The following is a 22,125-nucleotide window of genomic DNA, read 5'->3' as shown; positions in this document are numbered from 1 at the left end:
ACTGGAAGATGAAGGGGTAGAAATAGAAAATATGTTTGGTCTCTCCTATAAATGGGAACATTGTTGTGAAAACTGTATGAACACATGCAGCACTAATGTTGATTCTGAAAGGTTCATACATTTAACATTACCAGAGAGTAAAGCAGTGACTTTTAGTAAATTAGTTAAAGATGCAAATCACAACATGGAATGTTCTCAGTGTAAATCAGAAATGTTATCAATGTTATTTTTAAAGAAATATGGACAGTATATAATTTTAATGATGCAACGTTGTAGAGCTGATGGAACAAAATTGGACACTTTAATAAAGAAGTTTACAGGAAATCAATTATCAATATCAGGAAAGACTTTTGTTGCAGTTGCAATAATTTTCCATGATGGACCTTCTATAAGTTCTGGTCATTACACAGTTTATCTAAAATGTGAAAAAGGCTGGACACTGTGTAATGATTCTCAATTGATTTTCAAGTAACGTTTGCCTGCAGAATTACCAAATTCTTACTTAATTCTTCTAAAACCAAAATTTTAGATACACATTGCACCATCTGAAGAAACCATTATTTCGATTTTATAAGATTACCATTGGATATTTCACCTAAAAAGGGTTTAAAAATTACCATTTGGCCTCATGGAAAGGTAAATATTTCTATTGTGGACTTCTTTGACCGATATTATTTTGGTGTATTTGCTTAAGCAACAAGATTTACAGACGTTATCTATTGCAAATAGTTATTGTTCTTAGAAGATATTTTTAATATATATGTTACATTTCTATCAAGGTATGTTTTACTGAGGATAGATTCAGGGCTTTTTTAAACAATCTTTCAGATTGTTAATTTTTTTGCCCGCTGTTAAGTGATGAATGCAATTGATATCACTATTTTCAGTGAAATTCAATATATTCTGAAAACAGCAAAAAAAGGGCAAAAAATTACTTTGTTAAATATGAAAATATGTGTACTGTTTTCTAAAATGTATTGTTAAATATTACTACGTTTTTTCTTTTTTTTCAGATCCATAAAGAAAATTTAGGAAATTGAATCCTTTTTTCTTGCAATTAAAAACAACCATTTATTTCTAATTTAGTTATTTTGTTGGTCAGGTAAGTTTGACATATCTGTATTTTTCACCCCTTCACTTTCATGCTCCCTTTTCTTCACTTCTCCTCACTCTGCTTTTCTCATTCTTCTTCTCTCTCTCTTCTTCCTTTACTGCTCTTTCGTAACTCCCTCACTCCTTCTCTACTACTCCCCTAGGTTTACTGCCTCCATCACTATTTTTTCAACCATGTTTCTCTCCCTGTCTGCATATGTCTCAGTCATTCTAACTGCCTTACTCCTTCTCAGTTCCTTGCTCTCTGTCTCTGTTTCTGTCTCTCTCCCTTTGTCTGTCTTACCCTTAATTTCCTTAACATCTCTGGGGCAGATTTACAAGCCCCCTGCGCCACCACTACGTCACTTTTCATGACGTACTGGTGGCACAGGGGGCTCCTCCATATTTACAAGGAGAGGAAAAGCCACCCTGCGTGACTTTTCCTCTCCTCGTAAATACAGCCACTTCACACGCAGCACTGTGCGTTGAAGGGGCGTTCCATGGGTGTTGTTGTGGGTGTTCTGCAACGAACTAGACACATCTCCAGATTTACGAGAAATCGTAACTCTGGAGATACATGTGAATGCTACGCCACCCTAGAGGTGGCGTAGTGAGGCACAACGAGGAGAAATGTTTTCATTTCTCCTCATTTTTTCCTCTTTCAGTGCGTGCTGCATGCTACTGCACGCATTGAAAGAGGAAAAAGGCTCTTGTGATTATTTTTCTGCAGGAAGCATTCCCTTCCTGCAGAAGAACAATCTCCCCACTACGCAGGCATCCTTGCAGCATGGTGCAAGGGAGCCTGCGCCGGCGCAAGGTTGCAGTTTGTGCGCCAGCGCAGGGGAAGCATAGAGATGCGACATATTCTTGAAAATATGTCGCATCTCTGTGCTTCGAAACTAACGCAGCACGGCGCAGCAAAATTACATGCTGCACCGTGCTGCGTTAGTTTGTTATAAATCTGCCCCTCTGTTTCTACCACTTCTGCTCTCTCCATCACTCATTTTCCATCTATGTTAATTTTTTAACCTTCTCCGTCATTCTCCTTCCCTCACCTTCCGTAACTGTCACTATCCTTTTCTCATAGTCACTCCTATTCTCCTACTTCACTTCCTCCTGTCTGTATCTCACACCCCTTCATCTTTTCGCATTCTTTCCTTCACTCTCCCTCACTCTCCTTTGCTCATTGAAATCCTGACTCCCTTTCTCTCACTCCAGTTTCCTAAATCCCTCCATCCCCTCAGTCCCCATCTCTCACTTTCCCTTACCACCTTTTCTAATCCTCATACTGTGTAATGATTCACTCCACTTCTCTTACTTTCAATCCCTTTACCCTGCTGAACTTCATCTGATTCGTCTGTTACTCCCTTTTCCTATCTCCGTCCCTTACTCCCCTTTTCTCACTCCCCTTCCCTCACTCTCCATTATTCACTGCCATTCCCTTACTCATTCACTCTTCTTACCTGTATCCTCTACACTTAGTCCTTTTGTTGCAGTCAGTCTCTCACTTCCCTTTCATGACTGATCATACTTTCCTTTTCTCACTCATTGTCAGTCGTTTCCTCCTCTTCACTCATTTCAATCATTCATGTATACACTACACATTCATTCAATAAAATTACAACACAGTATATTAAGAATATAGCTCTTCTTGGAGAAGTGAAGTGAGTTCTGAAAAGAACTGTTTTTTTTGTGGAGCAGCAAAAAAAAAAAAAATTTAAAACTGTTCACCAGGACCAAAAAAAAATAAAAATATGGGGTGGAGCAGCAAAAAAAAATAAAAAATGAAAAACTGTTCACCAGGAACAAAAAAAAAAATTAAAAATATGATGGGGTGGTGCATTTGTGCTGTTGGATTTTATTCTCTATCAGGTTAATGCTGCTCTCAGCATAACAGAGAACAACATTGCACTCATTGCACCGGATATGAACCCTCTGGAACAGAGGATGGATATCCAGAGGTCTGGAACCTGGTGATTCTGCAGCCGCAGATGATTTGCTCGGCTAAGGATCCGGAGGGTTGGCTCTTGTGGCTGTTCTACACTCATGTGCATAAGCCACAGGATGCACTGATTGAAAGTGCCTCAACATAGTATAAATACTAAAGGAGTATTTTTTCTTAGGATCTCCTCGAGACAAAACAACTCCACAAACAGTGCAGGTGACTTTTGGGGCTTTCACCTTCTTCTGACCCTCCGGAAAAGTAAAGTACTTCCAGATGAAGGAGTCCTTCTGTTTCCTCTGCCTTGCTGCCACAAAGGTCTCCTCCTCACTCTCTGAAGAAGTCTGCTGTTCTGCCATTGCTGCTCAGCTCCTTCTCCCAGAAAATAAGAAGAAATAATGAGGGGAGTGGGTGTGGTGTTTGAAGATTCTGGAACTGAAACTACTATGAACCAATGAAAAGTGTTGTTTCGTAATCACATGACTTGCCGTGCGCGCACCATGCGCGCACCGTGCGTGTACTGTGCGTGCACGAAGCACGCACGCGCACACAGAGCACGCACGTGTGCGCACACGGAGCACGCACGCATCCGCACTCGGAGCACGCACGGAGCACGCACGCATGCGCACACGAAGCAAGCATGCGCACACAAAACGGTGCGCGCACCCCCGCGGCAGAAGATAGCCAAAGAGAAAAGTTAAGAATGTGAAAACAAGTAACGGAAGACACTTCCTAACGCCCTAGGCCTTGTCACAGGGTCTCAAAAGGACCCGCAAGAAGAAAAAAAATGCTTTTGATTTTGCTGGTGAGCGCACCTTCAAAAACTCTAGAAAAAAAATAAAAAATTAAACTGTTCATAAGTTTAGAGAAGATATTAACTATGCTGTTCAACTTTATCCAAATAATAAAAAAAAAAAGCTGAGCCATTCCATATTACAGGATACAGTCAATCTATAACTATATACATAGTGAGTTTATTATAAAATACATATATAAAAAATATAATAATACATACATAAAGTAGCATTTAAAAAACCTTACAAATTCACTGAAAAAACCATAGGTTTCACACACGTTATAGTTAGAAATTAGCATTTAAAAAACCTTGCAAATTCACTGTAAAAACCATAGGTTTCACACACGTTATAGTTAGGAATTAGCATTTAAAAAACCTTGCAAATTCACTGAAAAAACCATAGGTTTCACACACGTTATAGTTAGGAATTAGCATTTAAAAAACCTTGCAAATTCACTGGAAAAACCATAGGTTTCACACATGTTATAGTTAGCTGGACTTTTCACTCGTACAAAACCATTGAAATTCCCCCGTTATAGTTAGTTCAGCTAACTATAACTCGCGCGCCCGCAATCCACTGCTGATGACGTCACATATTACATCACTCATGACATGGTCAGTGACATCACTCATGACATCACTCATGACATCTCAAATGACATCACTGATGACATCACTGATGACATCATCCAGTGAATATGTGTCTTTCTGAAAAATACATATTTTTTATATATGTATATCTAAAGGTTAATGGAAGAAAAAATGGGTAAATAAGTGTCTAAATGGATGTTTTTTTTGTTGTAAAATTAATTGTATAACTGACTTATTAACAGTAACTTAGTGAATACAAGTATTGGTGAGTAATTTTTAAATATTTAAATATCTGTATCAGTGTCTCACTTTGTGGATAAGTGGCTGCATGGGTTGGAGAGTAGCTACATGAGTGTGTATATGGGTTTTTAGTTCGTTTTTAGAGTATCAGTATGAGTGTCTGTATGGTTCAGTGGGGGATGTTATTTAGCGTATGGACGCATGAATGAGTGACTCACTGTTTCTATGTATTTTGAAGACAGTATGTGAGCAGGACAGTATGGGTGGATGAGTGTGTGTATGGGTGAGTAAGAGAGTGAATGACTGTCTCAATAGTGTCTTTATGAGTAAGTCCATTAGTTTTGAACTAGTATATGTGAGTATTGATGTATATAAGTGAGGATATATGAGAGTGAGAGATTGGAAGAGATCCTGTATAAATAAGTATGTGTTTCTATAAGTGATTGTTTTAGAGAGTAAGTATGTGTACGTTTCTGTAGAAGTAAGTGAACTGGTGTGTGTATAGCTGTACATGCAAGTAAATGGATGTTTATTTGCATGTGTCAGTATGTGTGTGAGTAACTCTATGTATGAGTGTAGGTGTGTAACAGGATGTATAGGTTTATGAGTACATATGATGACTGAGAACATGTATGAGTGACTATATAAAAGTGTTGATGAATGAGTGGATGCGTATGTAGATTTTGGAATTACTGAATAGGTTGTTCTAACTGGTATTGGTATCTCTATAGTTTTCAAAACTTTAGTTTGTATTTTTCAATGTGTGTATCAAAGTTTATATTAGGATAAGAGGAGGTCTGCCACTCTTACACATGGAAGATGTCATGAGTGATGTCATCAGTGATGTCATTTGAGATGTCATCAGTGATGTCATGAGTGATGTCACTGACCATGTCATGAGTGATGTAATATGTGACGTCATCAGCAGTGGATTGCGGGCGCGCGAGTTATGGTTAGCTGAACTAACTATAACGGGGGAATTTCAATGGTTTTGTACGAGTGAAATGTCCAGCTAACTATAACATGTGTGAAACCCATGTTTTTTTCAGTGAATATATATATATATATATACATACATATTACCTACTGGCAGTCGCCAGTAGGTAGTTATAGTTAGGACCTATTTTCCATAGGAAATCCGCAACATTCTATTTGGAATAACGTTGGCGCCGATTGACGAAGCTTCGCGAAATTTTCCAAACTTTTGGCCAGCTCCGGTCCGCTCCTATCCTGAAAATTTCACGGTGATTCGTCAAGCGGGGGCCAAGGAAAAAGGAGAGTCCTAAAACGCATTTTCCCCATGCATTTTCCCATAGGACCTGTTGACGCAGCTACAGCCTGAACTGCTGAATGGAATTACACCAAACTTGGCAAAGAGGTAGTCCTCAGTTCAGACTCATGCCTTTTGCTTAAATGGTGTAAATCCGTTCAGTAGTTCCTGAGAAAATTAGAGTTAAAAAGATAGAGATATCTGGGCAGAGCCTAACCACACATCTCATCGTGAGATCTGATTGGCTGTCAGTACTTCATCCAAGAAGTGTTGGCAGCCATCTTGGGACCAATATACATGCTAGCACCTCTTTAAAAAGCATTGCAGTTAATAGAAGGTTATAATACTTTAGTTACATTATAAATCATTTGTTGATGGTACCATACTCATTTTAGGAATTGTGGTGTGTTCTAAGGTGATTTTACCATGTGAAAAAGCCTTCTGCTGTGATATCATGAATCATGTTTGAGAGAAAGCTACTTTCTCATGCTTTTCCCGCAGAGGTTTGGGAGGTAATCTATAAGCTAAACTGAGAGCATATTTTCTGTAAATTCACATTATCTTTCTCAGTCATGTGAGAATGAAGTCTGACATTCTCAGTAAAACATGTACATCCAACAAGGGCAGAGACTGTCAGTTGATTCCTTTGTGTTCTACTGCAGCTTCCCAGAGTGCTCTAAAGAACAACTAGAGCGCTAACAGTCCTACTTATGACAAACATATTGCACACCTGAAGCCATCTTGATTGGAATAAAGTGGTAACTCTTAAAACATTTAATTTAAAAGGGAACAAAATGAGTGGGTTCATTTTGCCATAGAAAGTATGATTAGTGCTACAGAAAGAAACATTAGGGCGCATTTTGAGTGACTTCTCAAATCCTCTTCTATTTCATTAAAAAATTCTGACATGCAGACTGAAACATGCACTTTCAATACCAGCAGCAGACTTCCCTGGTGAGCAGTAGCTTTACTACAGTGATCTAATAAGCAACTAGAGTGCTAACATTCTGAATTTATGGCAAATGTGTGACACATCTGAATGCCTTCTTGATGGAATCAAAGTAAAAAACTGAAAGTATTTCCTACTGAGGAGACTGTAGTAAATGAGCAAATTAGGAAACTTCATAACAAATAAGACTCCCAAAATGGCCACCAGAGACAAAAGAGCCCAAATGTAGCCCAAATATCACCCAGATGTAGCCCAAGTATAGCCCAATGACAGAATGTCCCAGAGTGTTCTAACGAACAACTTGAGCGCTAACAGTCTTACTTATGACAAAAGTATGGCACACCTGAAGCCATCTTGATTGGAATAAAGTGGTAGCACTTAAAACGTTTAATTTACAAAGGAACAAAATGAGGGGGTCATCTTGCCATAGAAATTATGATTAGTGCTGCAGAAAGAAAAATTAGGGCACATTTTGACTTCTCAAATCCTCTTCTATTTCATAAAAACATTCTGACATACAGACTGAAACATGCACTTTGAATACCAGCAGCAGACTTCCCGGGTGAGCAGTAGCTTTACTACAGTGATCTAATGAGCAACTAGAGTGCTAACATTCAGAATTTATGGCAAATGTGTGACACATCTGAATGCCTTCTTGATGGAACCAAAGTAAAAAACTGAAAGTATTTCCTACTGAGGAGACTGCAGTAAATGAGGAAATTAGGAAACTTCATAACAAATAAATCTCCCAAGATGGCCACCAGGGACAAAAGAGCCCAAATGTAGCCCACATACCACCCAGATGTAGCCCAAGTATAGCCCAATGACAGAATGTCCCAGAGTGTTCTTAAGAACAACTAGAGCGCTTACTGTCTTACTTATGACAAAAGTATGGCACACCTGAAGCCATCTTGATTAGAATAAACTGGTAACACTTAAAAACATTTAATTTAAAAAGGAACACAATGAGGCGGTTCATTTTGCCATAGAAATTATGATTAGTGCTGAAGAAAGAAAAATTAGGGCACATTTTGAGTGACTTCTCAAATCCTCTACTATTTCATTAAAAAATTCTGATATGCAGACTGAAACATGCACTTTTAATACCAGCAGCAGACTTCCGTGGTGAGCAGTAGCTTTACTACAGTGATCTAATGAGCAACTAGAGTGCTAACATTCAAGAATTTATGGCAAATGTGTGACATATCTGAATACCTTCTTGATGGAATCAAAGTAAAAACTGAAAGCATTTTCTACTGAGGAGACTGCAGTAAATGAGGAAATTACGAAACTTCATAACAAATAAATCTCCCAAGATGGCCAGACAAAAGAGCCCAAATGCAGCACAAATATCACCCAGATGTAGCCCACATGTAGCCCAATTACAGAAGTGTGCAAAACACTTATTTTTTGTGTATTTGCAGTTTTATATAGTGCAGACTTGTCAGGTATTGGAGTGCTTTACATGAGCATTGGTTACATCACAGAAGATCAAATTAATTTTGGTTGTAGACATGGGGAGATTAAGTGATTTGACCAGAATCACAGAATTTTGAGCTGAAGCAGAAACTCCAACCTGGTTCCCCAGTTACAAAGTCTGCAGCTCTGGAAGTAACACCACATCCTCTTCCCTAGGTGCAACATTTAATCAAGTGGTCAATTGGATAAAAAAACATAAAGATTACAAATAATTTAAAAGTTGTTTGTCGCTATTTTAAAACTCAGAAAATATGTCCTCATTTTAGTTTTTTAGAGCACTAACCATAATTTTGATGCAAATAAGACCCTCTCATATATGTAATTTCTAAAGGAAATGCTCTAGGTATTACAGTTTTGATTACATCAAGATGATGTCAGGCATTCCACACTTTTGTAATAAATATAGAATGTTAGCAATCTAGTTGTTCATTGGGATACTGTTGAGAGGCAGAGGCCAGGGGCACGGACTCTGAAAATTGAAGGCAGGTAGGAGAGTGCCGAGGCAACAATTTGACCACACTGGGCAGGCAGGAAGGGCAGTGGCAGCACAACAGACTATGGAGGGCAGTGGAAAGGGGGGCAGGGGCAACAAACCAACAATACAGGACTGGCAAGAGAGGCTGTGGCAATATAATAGACTATTGTGGGCAGAAGGAAGAGGCAGTGGTAGTACAACCATACATGCCAACAGACCCGTTACAGCCAGGAAACGTCCAATGTTTTTAAGCTCAAATGGGCTTTATTTGATCTGTCTCCTGTCTACAATCTCCTCTTTTTCAATGTAACTCAAAGGGGAAAATCAATACCCCAGTTTTGTTTCAAAATCTCTCTCTTACCAAGTTCACAATGTTCACAAGTATGGTACATTGGATCATGGTAGGCAGGAGGAATTGGGGTAGGGACATGGACTCGGATAACAGAGGACAGGAGGGACATGGAGAGGTGCACCAGACTGACCCTACAGGGCAGGCATCAGGGTTTGCAGCAGCACAATACACCACACAGGGCATGCGGGACGGTAGTGCAGCACAACAATCCATAGAAAGCAATAGGGAGGCGACAGGACCATGCACATGGACAACAGAGAACAGAGGGGAAAGAGGCAATGGTAGCTAGCTGACCATAATGGACAGACAGGAGAGAAAGCTGCAGCATAACAGACCATAAAGGGCAGGAGGGACGGATCAGGGGCATTACAATGGAACAGACAAGCCAGGAGGGAGGGAATAGGGGTCTGCACATGGAAACAGAGGACTGGGGGCAAGGGGGCAGGGCAGGAGCAGCAAGATGACCATGGAGGTCAGGCAGGATGGGCACTAGAAACAAGACACACCATGGAGAGCAACAATGAGACTATGATGGCACACACACAGACCATGGAGGGAAGGTGGTAGGGGGTCAGGGGCAGCTAGCTGACCACACAGGGAAGGTGGGAGGGGCCATGGCAGCACAGAAGACCATGCATGGCAAGCGGGAGGGTTAGTGGCAGCACAATGGCTATGATGGGCAAGAAGGAGGGTGCAGGGGCATGCACAAAGACATCGGAGGGCAGGGGGAAGGAGAATAGGGGCAGCAAGCTAAGCACAGAGGCTAAGCAGGAGGTCAATGATGGGCCTTAGAATTGGGCAATGGAGGGCAGGAGGAGTGGACTGGAACATCATGCTAAATGGAGGGCAGTGGCAGCACATCAGACCATGCATGACAGGAGGGAGGAGGCTAGTCCATGGATTCAGACAACAGAGGATAGGGAGGAGGTGAATGGGGCAGCAAGCTAACTGTTCAGAGAAGGTGGGTATTAGGAACTTTATTGTTTTTAAAATGTGTGTCTGTGCGGACTACTTAAAATATGAACAAGTATGCAGCATAATCTCACTTTTATTCAGGAAGAAGAGGACGTTTGTGACTGTGACTCCGGGCTCACTTGGCAGAAACACCCCCTGACCCTCCACCCCCCATCGCAAAATGTAATGCCTGTGAAAAGGGTAGGTGGACGCAGTGTTATATAGAACATAGTCCTGAGAGCACGATTGAAAATGAAAACTAGATATAGTATATGGTATAAACTATGCACCAAAAAGTGTGATATAAGATGAACCGGGCGTGAAATATAATATGCAATACACTGTGCGCAATGACAGATTCATTGGAGAGCGCGAGATAGCACAGGCACTAGCGCGTGCTATGCGATATGCGCCTTGGAGTATAATATGCACCGGGCAGTGTTGTGTAACCTAACTAGTCTCTAAAGTTGTATTTTAAAATATGTGCTGGGGAGTGTAACGTTGCATATGCACTGTGACAAAGATATGGATCCCAGATTGTAATATGTATGGCATAGCGCTGTGCGTTATAATATAGGCATCGACCAAGGCACGTTAGATGGGGCAATATAACCCGTGCGAAGGCAAGTGTGGCATGACATATTCACGGGGTGGTGTTACAGTGCACATGGGCTAGAGAGTGTCATAGCATACGCACTAGCTGGTGGAATACAACACAGAGGTGTGTGGCACTCGGCGGGCACTGGCGGGTGTAACACAGCATTGGGCTCAGCCAGGAGCACGCTGTGACTCTCAAGTGAGGTTCGTCTCCTTTCCAGAGAGTAAAATAAAAAGTATTACGTATCCGGCGGTGGATGTGTGCTTTATTAACCGTGAGGGGGGTTTCTTGCATAGTTTGGTCGAATTTTTGTCGAATCACCTTTGAATGGCTTGGTGTGCGTGTGTATTAAATGTGCCCCTCAAAAGCTACCCATGTTTGTATAAATAAACAACAAGGGTGTCTACTTGGAGAGTACCCACCGGCAGGGGCCCCGGGATTAGGCACGGTAGGGCGTCAGACACGTCAGAGCTTCACTAGCGGTGTAAATACATTCCACGTGGATTCATTGTATGCATAGTCGCCTTTTAATGAATATCATGCAAATCGTCATGGTGATAGGTACATACGGTTTGTCCAGCATGTCCTAGGTGTTTCTATAAATATATATATTTTTAAAATAATAAAAACAAAGGCTGGCCCCGGGGGATGGGGTCCCCGGGGCCATAAGTGGCCTGAGGAAGGGGGCAACGCAGCCCCCCTCCTAAAGAATAAAAAAAAAAAAAAAGGCCATGACCTGGGGGTTGGGGTCCCCGGGGCCGATTAAGGCCTTGGGAGGGCCAAATTTATTTTTTTCAACAAAACAAATTAGGGTGCAGGCCCTGGGGGATGGGGTCCCCAGGGCCAATAAATTAGAAAAAGAACGGGAGCCACACAGCCCTCCTTCTTAAAAAAATAAAATAAATAAAAGACCCGTATCGCGTCGGAGGCCACGCCCCCCTCCTTGCAGCACTCTGCAAACACGCACCCTGGCCAGTTGTAAGTTGGGGAATTAATTCCCCTTCAATACTGAGGGTCCCTGAGGCCCAACTAGCCCAACAGGTATCTCCAGTATGCGCTAGGGAGCTGCGCTGCAGACAGGTGTTCTGAGGCCACGCCCCTTTTTACACCTCTATGCAACGCAGCTCTGTGGCGCTTACTGGAGGTACCTAGTGGGCTAGTTTGACCCAAGGGACCCTTAGGATTCAAGGGGACTTAATCTCTCAACTTAGAACAGCCACAGGGCGCGTTTATACAGTGGTGAAGGGAGGAGACGGGGCCTGAGGTGACGTGTGCAAACACGCCCTGTGGCGCGTTTTAAGTTGGAGAAATAATTCCCTTTCAATTCTGAGGGACCCTGGGAGCCAACTAGCCCACCAGGTGCTTCCAGTAAGCGCCACTGCTCTGCGTTGCAGAGAGGGGGTGCAGACCTTGCCCCTTTTTACACCTCTCTACAATGGCCTTTACTGGACGTACCTAGTGGGCTATTTTGCCCCTAGGGACCCTCAGGATTCAAGGGGACTTAATCTCCCAACTTAAAAAACGGCCACAGGGCATGTTTACACAGTGGGGAAGAGAGGGGACGGGGCCTGAGGTGACGTGTTCAAACACGCCCTATGGCGCGTTTTAAGTTGGGGAAATAATTCCCCTTCAATCCTGAGGGACCCTGGGGGCCAACTAGCCCACCAGGTGCTTCCAGTAAGCGCCACTGCACTGCGTTGCAAAGAGGTGGTCTAGGCCGTGCCCCTTTTTACATCTCTCTGCAACGCAGCTCTGTGGCGCTTACTGGAGGTACCTAGTGGTCTAGTTGGACCCTAGGGACCCTCAGGATTCAAGGGGACTTAATCTCCCAATTTAAAACGGCTACAGGGCGTGTTTACACAGTGGGGAAGGGAGGGGACGGAGCCTGAGGTGACATGTGCAAACACGCCCTGTGGCGCGTTTTAAGAGGTAGGTTTAATCCCCTGCCCTATTATATACTAGGGGCTTACAGAGGAGGTCATGCTAATGACAGAGGGACCCAAACGCAAAGTGTTCCCTAGTGTATGTAGGTGTTTCCACTGTATTCTGAGTGTCTTTTAACATAGCACTGGCTCTAGGACTGGTTAGTCAGACTCAGTTACCACCAGTATCCGTCTGAAAAAGTTGAGAGTACAGGATGATTTTGCAACAAGGCTTCTTTCTGCTCTTCTGTTTGTTCTTTCTGCACGTTATCCTTCTTCCTGCACTTTTCTTCGTCTTTGAGGACTTCTGTTGCTTCTTTCTGCATTTCTTTTTTTTCTTTATGTGCGTTTTTTCTTCTTTCTTCACATGTCCTATCTCTGTAGGCATAGTTAGAAATTAGCATTTAAAAAACCTTTAATATTCACTGGAAAAAACATAGGTTTCAGGCACGTTATAGTTAGGAATAAGCATTTAAAAAACCTTAGAAATTCACTGAAAAAAACATAGGTTTCAGGGGCGTTATAGTTAGCTGGACTTTTCACTCATACAAAACCATTGAAATTCCCTCGTTATAGTTAGTTCAGCTAACTATAACTCGCGCGCCCGCAATGCACTGCTGATGACGTCACATATTACATCACTCATGACATGGTCAGTGACATCACTGATGACATCACTGATGACATCTCAAATGACATCACTGATGACATCACTGATGCCATCATCCTTGTGATAGAGTGGCAGACCTTTTCTCCTCCTAATATAACCTTTGATACACACATTCAAAAATAGAAACTAAAATTTTCAAAACAATGGACATACCAATACCAGTTACAACAACCTATTCAGTAATTCTAAGATCCACATACACATACACTCATTCACCAACAGTCCTATACAGTCACTCATACATGTACTCACTCATCATATGTACTCATACACCTATACATCCTGTTACACAACGCCACTCATCCATAGAGTTACTCATACACATAGTCACTCATGCTAATAAAGAATCAAACATTCATTTACTTGCATATACAGTTATACACACACCACCATGCTTACTTCTACAGAAACTTACACATACTTAGTATTTTAAACAATCACTTATAGAAACACATACTTATTCATACAGGAACTCTTTCAATCTCTCACTCTCACATATACTCACTTATATACACCAATACTCATAAAGACACTATTGAGACAGTCATTCACTCACTAACACACCCATGCACATACTCATCCACCCATACAGTCCTGCACACATGCTGTCTTCAACACATACAAACAGTGAGTCACTCATTCATGCACCTATGCACTACGTAATACCCCCCACCGAACCATACAGACACTCAGACACTCATACTGATACTCAAAAGACCAACTAATAAACTATATAGACACTCATGTAGCTACTAACCAACCCATGCAGCCACTTATACACAAAGTGAGAGACTGATACAGATATTTACATATTTAAACATTACTCACTAAGCCATGTATTCACTAAGATACACTTAATCAGTCAGTTATACAATCAATTTTTCAAAAACAAATCATCCATTTAGACACTTATATACCCATTTATTCTTCCATCGACCTTGAGATATACATATATAAAACATATGTAATTTTCAGAAAAACACACATTCACTGGATGATGTCATCAGTGATGTCATCAATGATGTCACTTGAGATGTCATGAGTGATGTCACTGACCATGTCATGAGTGATGTAATATGTGACGTCATCAGCAGTGCATTGCGGGCGCGTGAGTTATAGTTAGCTGAACTAACTATAAAGAGGGAATTTCAATGGTTTTGTATGAGTGAAAAGTCCAGCTAACTATAACGCCCCTGAAACCTATGGTTTTTTCAGTGAATTTCTAAGGTTTTTTTAATGCTTATTCCTAACTATAATGTGCCTGAAACCTATGGTTTTTTCAGTGAATATATATATATATATATATATATATATATATATATATATATATATATATAGGTGTGTGTGAAGAACAGGACAGTAGAGAGGATTAGTTATTTCCTACTCTGAATATAATATATAATACCAAATATCATCAGAGAGTGGCAAAACCACTGTTTAGTACAGATACAGGACATTATAGAGGGAGAGTAATGTTGTGTAATTCAATGGAGGGTGGAGGGTTCAGTTTTTGAGTTAGTAATGTTGTGCTTGTAATTGCAGATGCTTGTGAAGAAACTTGCTAGGAATCCGTGAGGAGGAGGCGTTGCAGTGGCAGTCTATCTGTTTTCTCATCCCAAAACCCCTTTCCCCATCTTCACTGTTCGTGGATATACTAGTCCGTTGACAGTGGAGTTTGGGATTTGGGCAAATCTCTTCTGCTCTTGTGGAAGCCAACTTTTTAGGTTTGTGGTACTTGACACTCAGGAAATGCCGGATCCTTGCCATCTCCAACAAAATTCAAACCATGGTCAGTTATATTGATAACCTCCATTCATTCAGCTTTGAGGAGCATTCAGGTGTTCAAGTTGTACAGTGTGCATTAGTGTCTGCTGTCGTATCTTCTAAATCGAGAGGCATCTGGCTAGTCAACTCTTCAACAGTAGATTAATTGGTTATCTGCACAGGTCCCTCCTCTGCCAAGGTGCTGGGTTCTTGAATAAGGATTCTGGTGTTTGCTCATTATGTGTAGACACCTCTGGGTCAGAGCTAGCCCTCAAAGTAGCTTGTCCCGTAGCTCTCCTCTTGAGGACCTTCAGGGCTTGTTGTTACATCACTCCAACCAGGGCCACACTTCATCAGAGGTATCAAAAAATGGCCTTGTTCTTCAGCAAGTACTTTAAGGAATGCTGGGTATAAATGCATGTATTTGAAATCTAGGGCCAGATGTATGGCCATAGCATTTTGCGACCCGCAAACTGTGCTCAATTGGGAGTCGCAAAATGCTATGCACAACAGTGTCAGAGACATTGTTTGCGACTCCCAATACGGTCGCAAATTGATTGCCTCATCAATATTCATAAGGCACTCGCACTATGCGACCCCATTGGGAATGGCTGGCCCTCCCAGGTATGGTGGCCTGCTGGGCTTTAAAATAAAGCAGTTTTTTTAAAATGCCCCCCGTTTTCCTTAAATGAAAGCGAGCTGCATTTAAAAAAGAAAAATGAAACTGCCTGCCCCTAAAAAATATTTTCCCCTGCATTCACAAAGGGTAAGGGGTCCCCTGGGGACCCTTCCCGATAGCAAATCGGTTACCACCCTCTTGAAGAGGGCTGTAAATTGAAAGTGACATTCTTACATAGGGTAGCGAGTCACTATTAGGAAGGGATGCCCTTGGAACGCCCCTTCCTAATAGCAAGTCGGAAATCCTATTTAGCGAGTCGCAAAAAAATTGTGACTCGCTAAATAGGGTTTGTACATGGCCCTATTGTATTTTGCATGCGCAAAACCGTTTGAGCATGCAAAATAGGGTCGTACATCTGGCCCCTAGTGTTTTTTTAATTTTTATTGAAAACATAATTTCCATTATACTCACACTGTCGGTGGTTTTAAGATTACACATATGTTTTATAAATAATGTTTGAATGATTACAGATTATTATCACAGTGATTTACAGTTAAAGAGTCATCTGGGAGGGCGGGGGAGAAAAGAGGGGGAGCACATATATTTCTACAATAATCATTCCATTTGGACCATATTTGAGACCACTGTTTCGGACACCCTTGAGACACATACACAGTTTTGTCTTGGAACATACACCAATCCATGTCTCCTTTCCATGATGTTAGACCGGGGGTCTCCCTTGCTTCCCACATTCTAGCGATGTTACGCTTAGCCACCATGTGTCCTAGGTATACCCAAAGCCCCTCCTTGCTGCTCAGATCGGTGGGCCCCCACACATTGAGCAGACACCTCTTGGCATCTAGATTTAGGTCTTGACCAAGCACCTCCTTCATGCAGTGCAGCACTTCTGTCCACTATTTAAGGATATTAACGCAATTCAACAGTATATGTATGAACGTACCCTCCAGCCCACATTGCCTCATACAGCTGGTGTCTTCCCCATATCCTATTCGCACCAAGGCTGGCCTAGAGTAGTATATTATGTGGAGAATATCAAGTTGCACCAGTTTAAGTCGCGACGAAATTGCGACCTCCCTGTGGAAGGCTAGTGCCTCCGTTCAGTCGTCATGATCTAGCTCTATCAGGTCTTCAGCCCGTTTTTCACGAAGCTGTATTAGGGGGTCGGATGCATGATTTATGAACTTCCGGTAGGTAATGGATATCGATTTCGTGGGCATGTAGCCATCAAGGAGTCTGTCCTCCAGTGGTGATGTCTCAGGAAGTATCTTCCCTAATGGGATGCAGGCATATAAGGCATGCCGAACTTGATAGCATCTAAATATTTCCGAGACTGCTAGGTCATATTCACGCTGCAGCGCAGAGAATTCTTCCAACCATGCCCCCTTTCCATAGGTCTCCCACCCTGGACAGTTTGTTCAGATCCCATTTGTCAAACCCCTTGGAGTTGCGAAGTGTTTCCAACAGGCAGGAATCCCATAGGGGGTGGCATCCATGAGTTTTTTTGTCCCATCCTAGACTTTTGTGGGTTGTGGACCAAATCTGGACAGAGTGTAACGGTGGTCCCAAAGTCGTAGTTTAGTGGGACTGGAGTATAGTGCCCTCTCATAGGAGACCCCGGTAAAAGCCATCTGTCCATTTGATATCCTGGGTCACCAAATTGTTGGTATATACCCTGGTTAATAACCACCAATTGCGCCGCCCAGTAGTATCTTTTGATGTCTGGGAGTCTAATCCCCCATCGTACCATCCACGGACCAATTTAGGCAGTGATATTCGTGGTGTCCCTTTTTCTCTAAGGAGAGCTCTTTGTTCGCGCTCTTTCGCCGCAAAGTAGGTCGCTGAAATTTGAGCGGGTGCATTGTGCAGTGTATGCAAGAAGCGGGGCAGAGACATCATTTAAAAAAAGGCTTCTGTGCCCAGCAGGGACAGGGGGAGTGACCTCCAGTGTTCCACATCACTCCGGAGTCGCCACAAAGACGGCAGGAGGTTGTGGTCATAGTACATCTTGGAATCTCTTGGGATGTATATGCCTAAATATTTAAAGCCATCCACTGCCTCTGTCATGTTACCTCCCTTGGGCAGGAGTGGGAAACCTCCCCTTAGTATGAATAGCAATGACTTGGCCCAATTGATGGCGTATCCGTAATATCAACCAAAGGTGTTGAATATATCAAGGACTCTGTTAATCGAGGCCCTCAGTGAACACCAGATACAATAGGATATCTTCAGCGTACAGGTTACAGGGAGAACTTATCTTCCCACTCTTCTGGTAATTTCAGCCCTCTGATGATAGGGTCCTTATGGATCCAGCTCGCGAGAGGCTCCAGTGCCAACGTGGAGAGTAGCAGGGACAAGGGGCATTCTTGCCTCGTCCCCCTTCCTACGGAAAAAATCCCAAATTTCTTGTTATTTACCAGCACCTGTGCAAGCGGCTCTGAGTAAAGGAGTTTCACCCATCCAATATATCGGGGATCAAACCCCATCTTCTCTAGTACCGCAAAGAGATTGGCAATTTGATTGTTTTGAATGCAATGGGGGCGTCCAAGGACACCACAACCGCGTCTTCCCTCAGCAAGTCAGTTCTCCCAAGTACCCTGTGAAGTCGACAGAGATTTAGGGGGGTATTTCGGGAAGGCATGAAGCCCGATTTGTCTGGATGGACCAGCCCAGAGATTACTCCAACCAGTCGTGTCGCCATCAGTTTAGCAAGAATTTTCACCTCAGCATTTAATAATGAGATAGGACTATATGAGGAGCACCAATCCCTAGGCTTGCCTGCTTTGAGTATCACCACTATTATGTCTAGTCGCTGATCCTGGGGCAGTCGGCTGATCTCTAGGCTTTCCTCATACATTGCTTTAAAGTATGGGGCTATTCTGTCAGGTTTTAATTCGTAAAGTTCAATCGGGAGGCCGTTAGGGCCCCTTGCCTTTCCTGATTGGAGGTCTCGCATGGCCTGTGCCACTTCATCATTTGTTAAATCACTATCAACTAGCCTACAGTCGGCCTCTGACAACGTAGATAGCCGTATGTCAGTCAACAAAGCCCTTGATTCTTTCACCGGACGAGCAGTTTGCGATTTATATATTCGAGTGTAGTGCTTGGCGAATCCATCTGCTATCAGTTGCGTATCTAAAATTGTGTCCCCCGGTCCAAGTGTAAGTTCCATGACCAGGCGACCAGCCTGCTCATGTCGGTCGAGCCACGCTAGTAATTTGCCTGCTTTGTCCCCATCTTCATATAATCTACAGAGTTTGTCACTTTGTAGGCCCCTCGTGTTTTGAGATTCTGTTTCACAGTACAGAATTTCTTATGCTGTGTTTGCACTTTTCTGGTGTAGGAAAGATCTCAAACTAATCTGTTTTCAAAAGCATATGAGTGTTGTTGTTGCATAGCTTGAAGTATGGATTCCTGGTCTTTAAATTTCAAGAACTCGGCAATTATTGCACATTTTGGTCCCCATGATGGTGGCTGAGTAACAAGTCCCCTATGCGCTCTTTCAATGATGAACAACAGTAACAGATCTTGGGCTGCGGGACCTGCACGAACTATTGTCGGGGAAACTTCCCCAGGGACGTTCCTTTGGCCCGTTCAGGAAAGCTTATGAATCATAAATTGTTCTTGCATGCATGGTCCCCCAGGTCCTCAAACTTGTCTTCAAGGGCCGAGGTCTGGGTCATGAGCATAGTTACTGTTTAGTTTCATATGGAAAACTCAAAGAGCAGCCCCCTAACATCACTTTCTGTTGTGGTCACCATCACCGATTTTCCTTAGATCAGCTCACAAGAGGTTGACTTCGGTGGTGATCACATCTATCTTGGTTTCTAGTGATGGTCTTGTGTTTTGGATGGCTACAAGACAATGCAGCATTGTTAGTTCGGTGGTGGATCAGGGGTCTGTGAAGCAGCAATTGCATTAGCTTGTGAGGTCTGCCCGCTGTGCTAAGGAGTGGTATATTGTTGCCCTTATCTTTCCCCATCTAACAAGGTAAAGGCTCCATTGCATATAAAACTGGAATGAAAGGCAGAGTCATGGAGACTCAGGTGGCTTGTTGCATGCTTCGTGATATCAGTTCAGCGATAGTCTCTCTCCAACTTGTAAATGCAGGGACCAATTGATTTCCACTGAGCCTGAGCAAAAGGAGTGCTGTTCAAGGTGTTTCTGCCTTCGTTTGTCTGCCCTACTGTGAGCTGCACACACAAACCGCAGCACCAGACCCTCAATCTATATTCATAGTCCCAGCCTCAATATAGGTCGCTCTCGTCTTGTACCCCGCAGCACCCCTCCTGTAATTTTTCTGGGGCTTCACTTGTGGCCAACTCCTGTTCACCTTCTCTATGTTGTGGCCTACATTATAGTATATCTTCAAATCTGGATGGCATCGGGAAGGCATACTACCTTACCCGGTTACAAGAACAAGGACCAATATAGTTGAAGCTGCCCCAGTCCTGCAATACCTTACTGGTCTCTCTCCACTTGGCTCCCTTCAGTCAGGCGCTCACCAGCTCTGCAGTCAGTTTTGCACAGCCTAGACCGCTTGCAAATTTAGAAGTGTTCGCAGCCCAGTGGGCCTGCCCCAGCAAGCTCAGGACATTAGATGAATCTAGAATGCAGGAGTATGTTATTGGTAAGCTGCAAATGTTCAACTTCTGTGGGCTTGGGTCTCACCTTCCAGAGCCAAGGTTTACGGCATATGGCACAAGCTCGCAGGCTGAGCTGTAGGTGCAACAGCTCCACACCACCGGCAGCCTCAATTGATTGCACACCAGCCTCACTAGTCCCCATAGGCCAATCCTTGTCTGTTCTCCAACCTTACTCTCCACCCACCCCCTTACCCCTCCTGCCTACCCTCCAAATGTGCTCTTTTGGCAATGCTATTCAGGTGACTCTCTGGTAGGTTTCATTTCATGCGGCCAACGCCATGCCCAGCCTCTCAGCTTCCGCAGCCCAGCAAGCCCGTTGCAGTGCATTGCCTCTTGCGTTTCTGACACCTCTGCCATTCGCCAGATCGCATTGATGTGTGTTACCCTCTCTTCACCTAGTTGAATTACAGTATTTTCATATCTGTATGAGTCAGGGTGGTGCAGGTTTTATGTGGGGTTGGATGGAGCTGTAAGCAGGGGCGACCAGTCAGCCATCTCATCAAGTCACACCCCAAGATGTCACATTGTTATGTATGATATCTTCCGCTACTCCTGGCTTTTTACCCCACTGCACTTTACTGCTGAGGTTTTCAAGCCCATATGTACAATGTTAACAGCAAAAGGTCAAGTTCCAGGCTACAATGTTCACAATGCGATATATGCTAAAAAGTCAGGACTGGCTTAAGGTTTGACATTTGCCATGGAGATAATTGGTAGCTATGAATGTCCACACAACAGCAGCACTACCTAAACGTAGCAGGTAAAAAATGAAGAAAAGCAATGGGGAGCTTGCTTGAGGAATCAAGTTGCAGGTGCCTTAGAACGCAGGGCTACAAATTAATCTGACGTAATTCAAAATTTTAAAGGCTTCATTCACAAGACACTATACTACTGGCAGGGTTGACCACCCCTACAATGTCATATTATTCAGTAGGGATAGGTGAATAACACCCCTCCCCCACCACCCCAAACTGTATCCAGGAGTTGGTTATTAAAACATTTGAATATAGCGCTTTCTTTTATAATCCATTATTAGTTATGTATACCAGACAGAATGAGTGCAAGAAGTAGACTTAAGTTCAATTTTTAACACACTGCCAAAGGGAAGACATTACCCACCCTGTATTACATCTCCTTTAAATTAAATTTGTGCTGTAATGTCAAGTCAAATTAACTTTATTCAATTTGACTAAGCAAATTATAAAAGTACAAGATACAATAAAAAACATTTCACAGCATCGCATTTGAATTCATAAATTAGCATGCCAAAAAACATGTGACATAAAAACATACATTAAAATTGTCTAAAACAATGCAAATATAGCAATGCTGGCTTAGCTTGTTTAAAATGCAACGGTCAAAGAAGGGGGTGAATATAATTAAGTTGAAAACTCGCCCACCTGGGCGAAATAAGGGTAATATGTAAAGTGTCTTGTGCTGCACCCATATCACACGAGCAGGTGGGGGGTGGGAGAAGGAGTGGGTCTATGCCTAACTCCTAAAAGTTGAGGAAACATGTTTAACCGAAAGTATGTTAGGAGCCTTCTGTGCAGAACCGGCATATCTAGAGTGAGATACAGTTTTATATTACTCAGCGAAGACACCATCCCACGGTGAATGCACATGGTTTTGAGCAGAGCACCATTGTCCCTTTCCCGCTGCCTATATACCACAAAACCCTCCTTGACCCAAGCAATATCTGTTAGAGATCGTCCCCAGATCACTATACAGTTGAGATTTACACACCA

Source organism: Triturus cristatus, chromosome 5_1, assembly GCF_964204655.1.
Source record: "Triturus cristatus chromosome 5_1, aTriCri1.1, whole genome shotgun sequence".
Classification (NCBI taxonomy): Eukaryota; Metazoa; Chordata; class Amphibia; order Caudata; family Salamandridae; genus Triturus; species Triturus cristatus.
Note: the sequence above shows the minus strand (reverse complement) of the source record.